The sequence below is a fragment of the Perca flavescens genome, chromosome 12 (genome assembly GCF_004354835.1).
Source record: "Perca flavescens isolate YP-PL-M2 chromosome 12, PFLA_1.0, whole genome shotgun sequence".
NCBI lineage: Eukaryota > Metazoa > Chordata > Actinopteri > Perciformes > Percidae > Perca > Perca flavescens.
Window position 1 is genome coordinate 23,632,730 of NC_041342.1, and position 17,935 is coordinate 23,650,664.

The window sequence follows — 17,935 nt, forward strand, 5'->3', positions numbered from 1 at the left end:
TTTTTTTAAACCATAGAATCCCATCACTTGTTGTAGTAGCTGAAGGGCTTACCAATAATACTAATATTGGCTATTTTAAACTCAAGTTCTTATACTGCGTGTGGGTGAAACAGCAACCCTAATTTGAAATGATGTGTCTGAATCCATCTTACAAACTAAACTTAAACTTGTTTGTTAAAGTTGCAACCACAAACTGGAGCAATATTGGGAAAACTGTGGCATGTTCCTTTAAGAGTGGGCTGACAGCCTGACTGTGTACCAGAGATGTGAGAGAGATAAAGAGTTCTCACTTCGCTACTGATACCTGCTGCATCATTAAGGAGAGTGGTGGAGGAAATGCAGACCACAGTCCTAGATCAAATGAAATGAGAAGAAACATACAGGAAATAACAAAAATAGAACAATGGGAAACATGTAAACACACAGTCACCAGTCAATAAGACATTATAATATAATAATGACAAACAAAGCCTCTCACTGAGCAGGACCCAGTCCAGTGAGCAAATGGAGGCTGCATAAACGCAAGAGCAGCTTGCAAAATCCACAAAGAAATCTTCTTGTTTGGCAAGTAGAGATACGACAATGTTCCACAAAGCTGCATTAGCTTAATTTACTTCAAACTAAAGCTGACTTACAGGCTAATAGATGAGTAAATAGACATTATGAAACTAGCCCAGTTTTAACCTTGATTGTGAAAATACATGAAGAAGAATGCAAAAAATAAACAATTGGAAATTTTACCTATTCACATCTTGTAATAAAGTGTATTTATTACACTAGATATGTCCCACTGTTTCCATTGAAAAAAAAAAAGATTCAATTTAACAGAACTGCGTTAAAAATAAGGAATCAAACCATAACTAACTAACTAAGTAACTAACTAACGAACTACCGTATGCAGGAAGAAACAAGTGCACACACATGATCCAGCCTGTTCCCTTACTGGAGTGATCCCTCTTTAGATACACAGGCGATCTTTGTGTTGTACAAAGACAGCAAAGAACTGACTGCAGCAGCCACAGAGCTCAAACCCCGTCTGTGTTTTTGGTCACGGCTGGTGTGTGCAAGTGAAACCATTCAACGCGGACCGGTGCAAACTTTATTTAGTCTCCTTCACGCCATGGCCGAGGCCCTTTAAGACGTGACAGATGTCAGGACTTGTGAACTGGTAGCCGGTTTGTTGGAGTGCCAAAACACACCGGAACACGAGGTGACAGCAAGTGACAGGAGCTTTGATTGACAGGTAGGCGCAATCACTGGAAAGCCGTTTGTAGCACACAGCAAACGGAGAGTTTAATTAACAATTTCCGTTTTTAAAATTGTTAGCTTTGCAATTGAAATCTAGTACAAAAGATGCAGATTTGTGGTAAAGCTACTTGTCAGAGTCGTCTGTCATGTCACCCAGCGGGCCGGTTGCTAACTTGGTTTGGCGTGCCTGGTTAACTATCTGCGCCGGGTACAGTTTGCCTCACGAGCAAACTCTGCTCTTTTTTTTTTTTTGACAGAATGTCGCGAGACAACTTGAGATGGCTACATGATGACATTTGTGCTTGTACTGACTAAACTGTTTCCAATAATATTAAATACAAAATGAAAGATTTGATTAAAATATGATGATGAAATTACCTATATGAAACGTAAAGAAAATGTAGTTTTAGTGGTCCTCTGTCAAGCTGTATTGTGTCTAAACAAAACTGCGTAGGTGAATTTTTAGACTTAATAAAAAAAAATGTTTCCCTAAACGTGATCAGTCACAACTTCGAGTGCAGTTAGACCCTGCACAGTGCTGTCCTGATATTGTGCTTTGTTTTGAAATGATTTATCTCATTGGATACAATGGGTCAGTCTTTTACATGCCCAATTCACACGTGTGTAACTGCAACCTAAATTGGGAAAACTGCCTGTAATTATTTCCTTGTACAAGCCATTGCGGAGGATAATGCATGCTGATGGAGAAATGTCAGATTAAAATGGCAGTGCTGCATCACCATGTCCTCTTGTTGTTAATACTGAATATTAGAAGTCATTCTCCCCTACACTGAAACACAGAGGGGAGGGGATATTAATCCTTTCTACCTAGGTGTTAAGAAAAAGTGGAACATATATTTGTCCTAACACGTTCATTGTGAGTGTCACTATTTAATTGCCCTATTAGGTTCCATGTTTGCTTTGGGTTGCACAAAAAAAAACAGCCAACCGCGTGACAATTTACAAGTCAGGCGGCGTTTTCAGAAATCCCAGTTGCAACTTTGCTGGAATTTTTTTGTCTTGATTTCCAAAGGATTCTTAAGTCTCAGCAGCATTCATCAAAGGACACATCTGAAACGTTATGGTAAGTTTCAGATTTTTTTTCCTTTTTAAAAAGGAATTATTTCTCAAAACGTAGCCTTACCATTTTTACTTAATTTACACTTTTTTATATTTGTTTGATAGTCAGATTTCATCTGATGTTTGTAGGTGAATCATTTTGAATGGACTTGGATCTTTGTGATGCTGTTGGATGGATGCAGTGAAGGTCCGTGACTAGAAGCTGGTTTTAGAGATGAAATGAGCTGGGATTGGAAGGGAAGTTGCCTTTGAACGGACGGAGCTGAAAAACACAGTAAGTACTTTTATACTTCAGACAAAAAACACACACAGCATCTCTTTATTTCCGATAGATGGATAATTAATAATAATAATAATAATAATAATAATAATAATAATAATAATAATAATAATGGTTGTTTAATTGTCTTTGAAGGAGCAAAAAAAGGGAAAACTTAAGATTGAATATGATGACTTCTGGAACTTCTTGGGAGGCTGTGCTGAGATTGTGACTCATCCTTTTGGAGTTCTGCTTGTATTGATATTAATGTCTATCACCTCACTATTTTTACCACAGAACACCTCCATTTTCTTCTGGCTTCAACCTCCCCTCATTCATGCCAGCACGAAGTCATGACAGAATAAGAGAAGCATCACTTTAATTTGATATCATTTTGCTACAAATGGGGCACAGAATTTGTTAAATGTAAGACCACATACATTGCCTTCCATTTGTAAAGATACATTTTCTTACTAAGTGTGTGAACAGAGCCTCTGTACTGCATGGTGTACTAGTGTATTGACTTGCTTGCCTGGATGTAAGCCATATAGATTTTGCAATAGTTGTACTGACTTGTATCTGTGTTGTGTAGAGTTACTGTATGGACAAATTCATAGATTTTAAGTTAAAATAAAAAAGATCGATCCATGCGCCTGTTCTTTTTAAAGCCATGTAACAAATCAAAATTAGACCAATTCTGAGAAATTTGAGTTGCCTAATTATTTATTTCAAACTAATTTATTCAAGTAATGAAGAGCAAGGTGTGGGAGGCGTTTTGGGGAGGTGGGTGTGAATCACAGTATTAGCATAACAGAGCAGATGGACCACGGGTGTATTTTAAGACATATTATTATATTATATGGACCTGAAAGCAGGTGGCATGCCTACAATGTTTTTACAAATTGCAAATATACTATAGCACACCTGACCACTAAAGACTTAATTACAATACATTTGTCTATAAAAACAAATAAGGAATAAATATGAATGCAAAGACTACAGTAATGTCCTACAGTAATGTCTTAAAATTGGTTCCTTATGATTCGCATCACAAGGAAACTTGGAAGTCTGTGGAATTCCTTCAGTAATTGAAATTAGTTAAATAAGATTAGCCAGCATCTTCTTACTATTGAGTTTGAACCTCAGTGTATGTTACATGATAACACTCTGCACAGCACAGCTGCGTTATATAAAAGTTCTCATCCATACAAATCCGGTCACCCAGGATGAATAAAATAACTGCAGAACAAAATATGCAGTTGAACTCCATGAGGACTTTTCTGGTTTCCACTTGCTGTGTGTGTTATCTCTCTCTATCTTCCTCTTCTTGTTTTCACTTGCTGTGTGTTACTGTATCTCGTCTTCTTCTCCTTTCTCACTGCCTCACAAACACCGGACACACCTGGTGTCAGATACTTGGCCTGAGGGAAGCGGAACACAGCTTTCTACCTCCTACTCTTTTAGATTAATAGCCTTAGCTGGGTCCCACCTTCTCTGAATCCCACAAAACACACACACACACACACACACACACACACACACACACACACACACACACACACACACACACACACACACACACACACACACACACACACACACACACACGCACGCCTGTCACGTCATACACGCTACTAGCTTGCAGCAATAACTGTCTTTATCTGTAGATCTATAAGTAATGCTCATAGTTTTATGCTTAGCATTATCTAAGCCATTTGCACATAATTTGCACATTTTTTTTATTGGTACAATTTACCTTAATGGTTGCCAGTGTTTGACTATAAAATCAGATTGACCCACTGTTGTCCCAAAGGGTAAAGTCCAGGGCACTTTCACACAGTAGTCGTTGCTAAATCTTTTAATGTTTACATTAATGTGTAAGATGAATGTCTTGCTTGCATCTCAATTCAGCTTGGGGCAATCAGTTAATACACATTTGAGTGTCTGACTTTCAGAACCTTATAGCGTGATGATAATAATTCTTGGCTTTTAGTTTGACACAATCAGTATATCATTGCAGTTGAGGTTGTAAAATGGAAATTTAAGGCAAAGGGAACTTAAATGGAAATGTTATCTACCTAATTTGCTGATTTAATGCAGGATATTCAGTTCATATTTACATCGAAACATCCTTCCGTTCCAATACTATATTTGTATTTGTATTTAAGTCGATAAATTAGAGAATAGACAAAGTCCGATTATTTGACAGTAGATGATGCTAGAAAATGTGTAGGATGTGATATTCCTGCCACTGTGTTGAAGCTTTGATGTTTTTGATACCACTGGAGACTGGAGAGAGTAACTTTTAAAGCTAACAATATTGTTTAAAAATCTACTAACCTGTGTTGAAAGTATACTTTTGGCTAGTTTGTCTAGGGTCTTTGAAAATGAAAGGAACGAGACTCTTCTGCCAGACATGTTTAAACACAGACCTCTAAAGATGTTAACATTAAAACTGTTGTTACTGCTCTGAGACAGTATGATTACAGGTGATTGGACATGTAAGATGGGTTGAGAGAAAACTGGCATGACGCCCAGGGAGCAGTTAGAAATACAGGAATAGTATCAAATGTGGGCAGTGCCAACTCCCCAACAGGATGTAACAGTTTGCAGTGTTGCACCACCTTCCTGCATGAGTAAAATGTAATGACTCAGAGCAATTCAAGCTTTAGTTTATACTGCAAGTCCAAGTCAGTAATTAAAAATGACAGCCGGCGATTGGATGTCAGCGTGCCAGTTAGCACAACGACCATGTACAAGAAAAACATGGTCTCAAATGACAATGTACAAAAATCATTAATCTCATTCAAAGAGATGAGATGTATTGTTCCAGATTAAGCTACTAGCTAATTTTATATAATATTGCTTATTCTACTCTGCTAAAAACCATTAAAAAAACACTGTGAGCCAAACTGTTGACATGTTCCTTCATTAATGATAATCACAAGCAATGTAGTTTATTTTGAGTAAATTTTGAATGTCCTAGGGCTGTAAATACTCACTAGACCGCCAACCCTATATTAATCCACAGCTGAAAATAGTCCCCAACAAATGCACTTTTAAGTAACATTATTTAGGAAATAAAAAAAAAAGAAGTCTTGCCACAGAGAGGGGGTTGGTTCTTGAGGAGAGTCTTTTTTTGTCTTGCCATGAGGTTTGTTGGTGCTAAGAGAAACACCAGCCTTTAAGTTGTCACTTCTGGCAAAGGTAAGTTACTAACCGATTAAGTAATTAGGTAATGTCTAAACAAAAATAATATAAATGGAACACTGTAATGGAGACTTGTGTGGCTAAAAGTATATTAATAATGTTACATTGTGATTTATTCTCCTTCTCTGTCCACTATGTTACACTTATGTACTAGATGTGTGGGTGTGAGACACAGAAATAATGGTTTCCCCCCACTGTCTCCTCTGTTGGTGAGAGAAGATTGTGTTTCACTCCCCTCACCTCTTCATAGTGGCTCGTCTTCCTCGTTGCAGCTTTGCTTTGTCCTCAGGAGAGAATAAAGTTGGCCTAGCCCCTTAGTTCATCTCTTATTACCATCGTAGCCTGATTATGGGAGTATTATCATTTAGTGTCCATAGAAACCACATCAAAAGAGTTCTGTTACTAAAGTGATTTAGAGTTAAATATATTACACATATACTGTATATGAAGTTTTAATGCTATGGTGAAGTTAGTGTCACGAATACCTCATGTGTTGTCGGTATAAAAATGGCTGATATAAATGGTTAGCAGACGAGTTTAAAATACAGCACAGTCTAAGAGAAAGACCATTGTCAGTGTTCAAGAGGTCCTGGTAAAATGCAATTCAAAACACTTTTTTTTTTTTTTGTGAGTGGTGCCATGTTGACTTCATCAGTGGGGGAGGCAGCATGAATGAAAGGCTTTTCTGTTGACAGTGGAGTGCATGAATCAGCAGTGACTCTGCAATGGAAAAGACAGGAGAGGCAGGCTTTCTATTCAGTCTGATGAATCCTGCTTAATTATAAGCTTATTTAAAAAGACGAGCTAGGAGAACGGATGAAGAGCTTTATGTATTAATAATGTTTTCGTAATGATGTAATATGTACAGATGGAGTTTCGCGGGAAACTGATATCACCAACCTAAGTTTCATACAGTTGGACTGTGGGAATAAATTTTGCATTGTTTCAGACTTCAATTTGCATCATGTAAGCTTGATATGCAAATGTAGAGTGCAAGGTCACCACTTTAAGTCGAATAATCTCACCATGTCAGTTGCTGACTACTAACAAGGTGCCAACAAGCAAGGCACTTGAACACCAATCTCCAGTGGAGCTGCTCAGTGACCAACATTACAGTTTTTTACAATCACTTTGCTACTAATTTCAGAACCTTAATGTCATTTTTCAAAACTCTAGACACAAAACTCAAAACGATCATCACTTGTAAAACAGGCTATCCAATGTTCAAAACATTGCATTGTATATTCATATCTTTAAATAAATATTGCACTTGCACAATCATTGGTTCAAAAAACAAATTTATTGTGAAATACCATTGAAATGAAATGTTACTTTCGATCACCCACACACAAGCTACCCATAGTTTCACTGTGTCATCGTTCTTACAATCATTAAATATTGTAGTACAAAATAGGTGATACATGTTTTATTATGGTACTACATATAAATCCATCCCTGTAAAAGTACTGCAGTAGTAGAGAGAATACTACAGACACAGTGGAATCACTGAACAAAACCTGAAATGTATTAATGAAAAACAATACAGTATGATCACACCATAGGTTTATTTAAATCAAAGCAAAATAATTAGCTACAAAATAGAAAAGAAAAAGACAGTACTATAAAACATCAAATGCAGTGTTCCTCAACTTGCTTGTACTGTAAAAAGGAAAAGAAAGAAGTGATTACTGTACTTCTACATCTTCATCAACTCTGTCTTGTGGATTTGGCCGCAGGTTCTCATCTACATTGCAATACTAATGCCAAACTATGGAGTTAGAATCATGCCAAAACCTCACACACACACAAAACGTGTTTTACTCACGCCCAACGATTCACAAACAAACTCAGCGTGGTTTGCAAATACAAAACATCATTCACAAACTAATGCATTTTGTTCTGCAAATAAGAAACCTACCTATCAAACAAATACAGTATGTTTTACACATACAAAAACGTATTTCTTCAATGACAAAAAATATCCTGCAAGTACAAAACAAATTCTACAAGTACGGAAAAAAAAATCCTTCAAGTACGGAAAAAAAAATCCTTCAAGTACAAAAAAATCCTTCAAGTACAAAACAAATCCTTCAAGTACAAAACAAATTCTACAAGTACAAAACTGTCACATGACTTTTGGTACTAACTTTCCGCCTTGCTGATCCACACACAAATGCCCTCAGATCCACACACAAATGCCCTCAGATCCACACACAAATGCAGGTACATTTTCTAACAAATGTCCTGTAATTCGCACTCCACAACAGCAGGTGGCGCTGTTAAGTAATTTTAAGCCTACCAGGACCATAGATATATACACGCGGATTTTTTTAAACGTTATTATGGTGCATAACTTACTGGAACAAAACTGAGCAACGTGTTGTTGCTGATGACAAAACCACTGATTATATATATATATATATATATATATATATATATATATATATATATATATATATATATATATATATATATATATATATATATATATTGAAGCGATGCTAGCGTTAAAGACCCGCTGATCGTTGTCTGATTCTCTGAAATGAATGCCGGCATTGCATTGTGGAAAATCGGCTTTGCATGCGCCCAACTCTGATCATATCGTGTTCTGTCTTACAGCCTACTGTAATATTTCACCAGTAATAAGACCAAAATAATATTATTAAAGTAAAGAAATGCATACTATGATAATATCTACATATATGTTACTAGATGTAGTATTATAGTTTAAAAAATATCAAAACAACAAAGCAGCTTCCCTGGCCGAAATAGACCGAAATAATAACATTAAAAGAAATACAATTAAACCATGATAAGATCTGTTGAATAAATGTTGATTAAAACAGCGGTTATTGGGCTAAAAATACCAATAACAGCAAAGCTGTATACAGCTTCTCTGTACAGAAATAAACGTGCTGTGATCAGGGAATCTGTGCGTACACCACGGATGATGATGTCATTGACCTACATTGAAAAGGAGGTGTAGAGGGCTGTGGGTGGCTGGCGTGAGACCAGTGGAGGTGTCGGTAAGAACAGTTCTTGTCCAATCACTTTCAATTTCACAATTCTTTTATTCCAAGCATTATCAAGAAGACAGGTTACAGGTTTGTATGGTTGCGTGTTTGGGTGTGTGGTTTATAGAGCAATAACGCACACAAGGCAGGAAACACAGCATGTCCAGCATCAAAGATCCTCCATGTGGTTTTGAACAAACATACATGCATCGCATCCGTGGGCCCGTCACAGAAATTGAGTTTGTTTGTGAATCGTTGGGCGTGAGTAAAACACGTTTTGTGTGTGTGTGAGGTTTTGGCATGATTCTAACTCCATACCAAACATCTTGGAAAAAACCTTTTCCAAGATGTGGTATGAGTATATATGTATGTGTGTGTGTGTATGTGTATATATCTATCTATCTATCTATCTATCTATCTCATCAGTAACGAGTTGGCAGAATTGGACAAGCAATTCCAAGGCCCTGCATCCACACAGTTCAGTACTGTCAATACTGTAAATAGTCTCAAAGGTGGTACATGGGACCATAGAAACAGTGTCTGATAAACAGTAGTACATTACAGTAAAGAATGATGATGAAATATAATATGGGTTCATGCTCCACGCTAACTGGTGACAATGAATCTCGTTATCTTGAAACTTTCATGGTCTAAACATGGAATATTGTTTGTCTGTTTCCATACAACTATGCATTAAGAGTAATGCAACAGTTACTTATCATTTTGAGCAGTTGTATCCATTGATAGTTAGATGATTGTAATGAAATGAATAGACAATCATCTGAAATGTAATGTGTGAATTGCCTTTTGAAATAGTAGTACTTTGATGTTAAAGGTCCAATATGTAATATTTGTACTATAATAAATCCAAAAATGACACCAATGCCTCATCCGATATTAAGGAAACATGTTAAACTGAAATACTATCTTTTCTGACAACAATGCTAATTTCAGTATTTTTTCTTTTTGAAATTTACATTCCGTGACGGAATTTATGTTTATGTTTTGGTCTGTGTGTTGTTATCAACGGCCCAGTTTGACAGCCAGGCCAGGTTGCCAGATATACCTGTAAAAACGTAAACCCAGCACGCTACAGCTGTAATGGTAGTACAGCCATGAAAGCAGCAAACAAACGAACAGGATCAACGGAGATAGATTCTACATGACATAAAAAAAAGAAAACAGCATGTTTCTAACAGTTGCGTGACCAGAGACGTAACAACCCCCTGGTAAATATTGGAGATGTATTTGAAAGATGGAGACAGCTTAGAGCCATAAAGGACGCAGAGTTGGCTTATTTTCTCCTGAACAGGTAAGCATTAGCTTCAGGCTAATTTATCACAGCTACTAGGGACGGGCATTTTTTGTCATTTCAACATTTGTGTACTTACCTTGAATTATATAGCTAGAGTAACCGAGTTGGTTACTCGCAAAAACAATTGAGACATAGCCAGTAAAGTGATCCCGACTGGTCCTGGCTAACGCCGCCATGCTAACCCTGCTAACTGTTAACGTTACCGGGAGGACCAGGCAAGCAGCCCATGGCTGTTTACAGCGTGTAGCCTCTTCAGCGGCTGGAGCCGACAACGGTGAGTTATTTTAAACCACGAGAGGGGGGCTGTAAATCGGAAAGAGAGGACTGTGAGTTTGCAGTGTGTTTAGCGATTGTTGCCGTTATTCTAAGCCAATGAAGTGTGTTCCGTCGGCAAGGTAGTGGTATTTTTAGCGTTTTGTATTGTAATTCTAAGCCGAGGAAGTGTGCCTGACTGGCGTGTGGAGAGGACAGTGAGGTTGTTGTGTTTTTAGCGGTTCATACTGTAATTTTAAGCCGAAAAAGTGTGTCTGTCAGTTGGTTACAGAGCTCCGCGTGAGCACAGGCTTTTATGACTGTCAATATAGCCAGCATCTAACGTTACCTACTCCGCTGTGCTGTGGAGTAATGTCTGGCTATGTGAGACTAGCATCTAACGTTAGCTGCTCCGCTGTGCTGTGGAGTAATGTCTGGCTATGTGAGACTAGCATCTAACGTTAGCTACTCCGCTGTGCTGTGGAGTAATGTCTGGCTATGTGAGACTAGCATCTAACGTTAGCTACTCCGCTGTGCTGTGGAGTAACGTCTGGCTATGTGAGAAAAGCGTCTAGCAACATTGTTGTGAATGCTGCGGTCTCAGCCTGGCAACCCCCGTGAACTTCGAGTCTGGGCAGGAGGGGGCGGGGGAAACGACTCTCCAGTATTTTGAATTGGTTTTTGCAGTAACTATTTTAACCACTAGCTGCCAGTATTACACACAATATTACATATTGCACCTTTAAGTTGTGTCATATTGAACAGGTGATCTTTGTTAAATGAACAAATGATCTTAGCTTTATGTGTATTGTATCCAAGCAATTGAAACGTTTTGTGGTGTTAGTTTTGAAAAAAATTGCATTTTGATCATTGGTTGTGAGTTTTGTGTCTAGAGTTTTGGAGAATTAGTGCCAAAGTGATTGTAAAAAAACTGTAAATAAATGGTGCTTTATTAAAAACACAACCTAAAAACAATAGCTACCGCAACCAATGTGAAATCTGATGTTCAACCAACCCTTTACCCAAAAGCCCAGTATCTTTGACATACTAATGAAAGAGGACAGACATGAAGTGAAGTCAACACACAAAAAAAAGAAATACATGCATCAATCAAACTTTATTATGGGCCTGAACTTTATTACAGCAAACTTGTCAAGGAGTCAGCGGTCGTTAGTGGTAAAGGTAATTTATTGTCACATACAGCAAAATTCATTCTTTGCATTTAACCCATCCCTCAAGGGTGCAGCGGGCAGCCAATCACAGCGCCCGGGGACCAACTCCAGATCTGAGCCAGTGCCTTGATCAAGTAACCTGACTCCGCCAGATGGATTGCTTTGCATTTGCTCGGCATATCCATCTGGGAACTTTCCGTTGGAGAACTTTTGGGAAGGGGCGGAAAAACTGGTTAGCTGATTGGCTGAACCATCTGTTTATCACCTATGTTGGTGATAGACGGGCCAAATCAACCAATCAGATCCACGAAGCGTATGAAAATACAACCACAAGCCCGCCCCTGCTGCCGCAGGCAAAGCATAGCTCGTTAGCTCAGCATGCAAGCAACATATCGGCTCCAAATTTTCTCTGCCTCAAGATGCCAGACTGATCTGCGAGTAAAAAACTGGAGCTCGTGTGATCAGGACGGTCTCACGAGGCTATTGATCAAGGTCACAGACTGGAGAACCTACTTTTTGATGGTGGGGGAAATCGGAGCACCTAGAGGAAACCCACACAAACACGGGGAGAACATGCAAACTCCACACAGAAAGGCCCTGTAACGACCTGGATTCGAACCCAGAACCTTCTTACTGTGAGGCCACAGTGCTAACCATTGGGCTGCCATGCTGCCCAGTGGCTCAGTTGAGAACAAGAATCCTTCCCCTTGACCTTGAAATTGGTATATTTAAAAACATCCAAGAAGATATAAGGTTGTGTGAAACTTGAATTAGAAGTTTGAGAGTGAATCCCATTTACTTTTGTATTGTTGTTATTATGATGAGTTAAGAACATTAATCTTTCAAAAATCCCAAAAAATGTTGGTGTACTGATGACGACATAATGGAGTGGTTGTTTAAATGTAATGTGTATAAGCTGGCGACCTTTGTCTCTAAAGCATGGGAAAAACGACAAGGTTTATTTCTTTAATATAATATGTAATTTATGTTGCTACTCTGGTATCTGGTCCTTTGTTGTAAATAATGGTGTCTTGTAAGCCTGTTTGGGCTGGGCTTATTATTTATGCATGACACAATAATAACAATTATTAATTGATTCATTCATACATACGCTGATGTATAAACAAAGTCTACATGCAATGCTAGCGGTCCTTTGAGCCAAATGCTAACATGCTGACGGTTAGCAGTTAATGTTTACCTTGTTCACCATCATTCATGTTAGCATGGTAACATTTGCCAATTAGCACTAAACAGGAATATCATACATTTTTCAGGTATATGATCATAAACCAAAGTAATGGCAAATTCAAATTTGTGCCTAGTGATGCTGTAAGATGAGAGGTTAAGGGAACACCAAGTTTGTTCGTGTTCATCCTGAGGGGATCATGTTTACCGAATTTCATGACAGACATTTCACTTAAAACCACAAATGTGAACCTTCTGGTGGTCGAAGAGGAAAAGTCAGAGTATCATCAAAGTCATTAGGAATCATCCTCTGTAGACCAAAAATGTCCGTACAAAATGTCATGGCAATCCATCCAACAGTTGTTGAGACTTAGACTGACTAACTGATTTTTTTTTTTTTTTTTTTTTTTTTTTTTTAGATCAATTTTTTATTTGCACCATTTATCATTCAGACATACAGAACAAATTCCACAATATGTGCCAGGTAATATCAGATGGCGCACAGAACAGAGAAACATAAATTGAACAAGAACAAAAACCCTCTCCCACCCCCCAGCCTCTGCCATCTCGAGGAAAACAAAACAAACAGAAATCACACCTTGCCTAGTCACTCTTCTCTAGTTCTTGTGGCGCTGAGTCATTAGGTCTGATATTTGTGCTGCTGTGCTTTTCCTTAGGTTGATAGTTGATGATTTGCCTTTGGTAACCCTTGCTGTAGAGAGCTCAAGCATAACTATGTCTAAATGAATAACTGGTCTAGAGTATAAATACCTCTGTCCCTCCACTGCTTACAACAAAAGGTTTGTTACCAGACATTAAGTGTGTATTGTGCCATATTGGGGTATTCACGTGCCACTTATTGGTGTAGCGCAGGTGCTCCTCCACCTGTTTAAAGTTGGCCAATGAGTTAGTGATAGTGGGGCCGTAGGTTAGCATACACTTTTTTTGGACAAACACCTGCAAAGGCCAGGTCTTGCAGTTTTAGACTTCCAGTGAGGTTTTGCTCTATTCTTCTCCATGGAACTGTAGATAAGGGGTCCATCCACACTCTGAGGGCCCGTAGCAGAAAGGCCTTGTGATACATTTTAAAGTTGGGGAGGACCAGGCCTCCAGTAGTTGTGGTACGTTGTAAGGTAGAGAATTTTAGCCTAGGTTGTTTATTGTTCCAAATATACTGCAGAATTAAAGTATGAAGTTTCTTCCAGAAATTTATTGTTGGGGGTAAGGGGATCATTGCACTCAAGGAACTATGTTCATTTTAACAACCGCAATTTTGGACTGCAGTGATGCCGGCGGCGCGGTCCACCTGGCCAGATCCCTTTGAACGTTACTTAACATGGTTTCATAGTTGTCTTGGACCGCTCGCTGTAGTGATGCATGTACGATGATTCCAAAATATGTTATTTTGTTTTGGGTTAGTATTGTACCACTAATAGCTGATGTCACATGCCTGTTGTTCAATAGAAGGAAGATTAGATTCATTCCAATTTTTTTGTGTAACTTAAATCACATTAAATTCCGTATGAATGCATGCCTGTAAATATATGGTAAACACTACTCTTTGGCTGATGCTGATAGTCACTGTAGTTGTTTATTTGACTTCCATTAGAGAGCTGATTTTCTTGTACATGTGTAGTGTTTTAAGTGGCCTCTGTGTTTTTACAGTTTATTTTGGGCCTTTCTTAGACTCTCTAGGGACTGGGTGGTGTTTGTGTGTCTTTATGTGCCAGGGTGGGAGCTGCAGCCATAAACTAACTTCTCCTCCCAGCCCTGCTAACTGACAGAGTTGTGTAACAAAAATGTGAAATCCGCTGGTGTCTTGTGATGTCGCCTTCTGGCATGTTACAGATTGTTGTAGAATAGAAAAAGAAAAAGATGCAGCTTACGGTTTTAGCCTGAGCCACTAATGCATGGATAGTGCATGTGTCAATAAATGAATGACCTCCCAGTGGCTATGTGTCACCTAAAAGCCGCTAGACTGTCAAGGTTTTTTTTGTTTATTGTTTACGCCTATGAGCTTGTATGTGGTCGGTGTGTGTTACTGTCCAGCGTGCTTGTGTTTCTCCGTACACAGTTACATGTAGTCCTTTTTTCCACAGACAAAGGAGTCATTTGTGGAGCGTATGCAGAGAGGAAGAATAGCTTGGTGTTTCTCCTTGTTGTGAGCTTCTCCTCTGACACTGTAGGCTCCAGTCAGCTACTTCCCTAGGTGGTGGGTGGACCGTGTCCCTGTGAGAATTGCATTGATTCATTCATATTGCCTTCTCCTGCACAGGGCCCCTCAGGCATTCCTACCACAGCCCCCAGACCTGTTTGGAACAGTGTCAAGTCAATTCATATCAAGCATTGGAAGTAGCTTCCGGTTGTAGCCTACTGTAGCTTATTGATTCAGCAGGCGACTGTGAAATACAGTTTCATGTTTTGTAAGATCTTGAGTTGTTCTCCGAGGTGAATATACTGTAGATTAATCTGAAAATCATCAAATTCATCTGATCATAATGGTTTCAGTTCTCAATTTCACAATGATGTTATTGTGAGAAAGTTACTCATCTCTGTGGTTTACTCAGTTCAGGTGATGCCAGCCCCCTAAGCCCTGTTTGGTCATGTGTGTAAAGTGTACGTGGGTGGATGATTGTTGCTGAAAGCTTGGCTTCCGCTCCACCGCAATAGATGTAAAGTTTCATTTGCCTTGAAATAGAAAGAAAAACGGACGTTAAATGTATGCATGTAGGTGGGTTTTTTTAATTTATTTTATGTATTATGAAAACGTAGTATGTCAAATTCATCAGTATGTCTACAGTGCCTTAAAACTAGTTATTGACTTACTGTCATTTCATTAGAACCACTGTTGATAACCTCATTTATTGATCTTGTCTCTTCAGTTTTCACTAGTAAGAACTGCTGTCCTGTTTCCTGTGCTTATTATCAGCCCGTGTCTTCGAAATAAGTGTGTGTCTGCACAGGGAGCCCTCCAGGGCAGTCAAATCTGTTTATTTTGAAACTCTGTAAACCCTTTGCGGGGTCAAGGCTCTGACTCATTCTCTCATCACAATATTAGGTCTCTCTGTGGGTGCACAAAGATCCATTGGTGTTCACTTTCAGTCACTCAGGACAGGCGAGACACGGTGCTTTCAGAGGTGTTTATCTGCCTCGCGTTGTCATCTTTGATGAGGCAAGCTCTTTGTAACGCGTTGCGTAAGGAAATAATATGATACTTAGACCCCATCATACTATAACGTGACCATTTTTTGTTTGCTTTGTTTTTTTTAGGCAAGTCCTGAAACCTACTCCAGGGTTTGTGTTGACCAATGGATGAGGATGAAATCATGTGAGCGTGTGCTAGCGTTGCAGTGCCATGGACCTGTAGCTGGACAAAATCTCACCTCAATAGACTGGGGGCCTCGTCTGCACGTGGTTGACCTTCTGTCATCAACCTGAGAGGAGTATCTGCTGTACGGTGTCGGAGCGTACGCTGGACTCAGACCAGGAAAGAAATCCTGGATTGTACGGCTTAAATATTGCAGGTAAGAAGATTGTGAGACAGACACCAGCACTGTATTGATGCCATCTATTCTGTTTTCTGAATTTATTGCTGCTGCGTGTGACTGTGCTGTGCATGTTTTTGCCATAGTGTACACTGTTTAAACCCACAAGTTTGGTTTGCTGATCATGCCAAACAGTGACTGTGCTTTCCTCAATGCGGGGAGGGCCACAGACAAGCTCAGTACAATGAATGGGAACTATTCACCTTTGAAATGCAGACAAGCAAATACCGAGGATGATGTCATCATGGGTCTCACTGTTGGTTTTTCGTATGTGTGAGTTAAAGATATCATGGCAGGGTGATGAAGAAAAGAGCAAAGGATCCTTTACATCTTGCAGGATTTAATGGTCTTCTTGCAGATGCACACTTAAAAACAGAAGGTGGATGTGGCCGACCATTTCCTGTTTCATCAGATACCTATCTCACAGTTACTGTTAAAGTCAGGCCAGGCCTCCTTCCTCTGCCAGAGGGGAAACTCTACTCAACAAAGGTCTGACTGAAACAATGCACCTGTAGTCTGACCAATAAAATATTTGTTAAGGCATGTGAAGATCAGGGCTGGAAGTACAGTACCAGTCAAAAGTTACACTCAGAACACACTTAGAATGTATATTTACTCAAATGATGTACTTTTGAGGTACATGCATTTATATTTGAGTATTTCCATTTCATATCCATGATACTTTATACTTATTCTTTATTACATTTCAGAGGAAAATAATATTTAACTTTTTACTCCACTACATTTATTTAACAGCTATAGTTACTTTTCAGATAAATATTTTTTCCACACAAAACATCAACTTATAAAACAATAGGCTACATTGTTATATATCAAACAACCCAGTAGTATTTGAAGTAGTTAGTAGTTAATAGTTAACCTATGCAGTTACCAGCTGTAACATTAAAATTCTTATTCAAAGTAATGTAGATAGTAATAATAATATAACACCCAGACCTATTAGGCAGCAGAATGGCACCTTCTGCCTAACGGGAATGATTAATTTGGATATATTTAGTACGCTATGATGCTTATATTGTTATTATATTATATTTCATTACTATGAATGCTGGACTTTCACTTGTACATTGAGGTCAAGGATGCATCGATCCCACTTTTTCAGTCCCGATACCCATACCTTGGCTTTGGCTATTGGTCGATACGAGTAACGATCTATAAGTCTTAAATTAATAAGCTGTATGCCTCACTATATGGAAGTGACTGGGATACATAGATCTACATTTACCAGTGTTGTAGTCAAGACCACCTAAACCGAGACAAAGTCATCACCAAGACCAGAGTGTATCGAGACCGAGTCAAGACCAAGACTTTGAGGGGTTGAGACCGAGTCAAGACCAAGACCAGACCAGTGCCAGAGCTTCTTCTGTATCTCACATTCACTTTCTTGGGCGTGCTTGTTAAGGGGCGTGGGGAGAGGGGGTTAACAGTAACAAAGTTCAAATTAGAAATGAGTCAAGTTATTGGTTGCATTTGAAGCAGTAAAGTTTTACATCCAATGACCGTATTGATGTTAACACATAAAATTAGACAATGCACAGGCAATTTACTGATATCTCTGCAGTTGTGGTCTTGACCGGTCTTAAGACCAAGAACGATCTTGAGTACTACAACACTGAAAGTTTCGGAATTATTTA

At 38.8% G+C, this 17,935-nt stretch overlaps 1 protein-coding gene across 2 annotated transcripts in view; it reads left to right on the plus strand.

Moving 5' to 3' along the window:
* The first annotated feature begins 962 nt into the window (after positions 1–962).
* The window catches only part of tnk2b (tyrosine kinase, non-receptor, 2b), a 63,154-nt gene continuing 46,181 nt past the window's right edge, over positions 963–17,935 (plus strand). Inside the window, exons 1-4 of one of the 2 annotated variants that reach the window (XM_028594106.1) lie at positions 963–1,243; positions 2,282–2,332; positions 2,434–2,602; positions 16,006–16,259. The gene's annotated coding sequence lies outside the window, so the exon portion shown is untranslated. The remainder of the gene's footprint in view (positions 1,244–2,281; positions 2,333–2,433; positions 2,603–16,005; positions 16,260–17,935) is intronic. The other variant, XM_028594108.1, reaches the window with a different exon arrangement.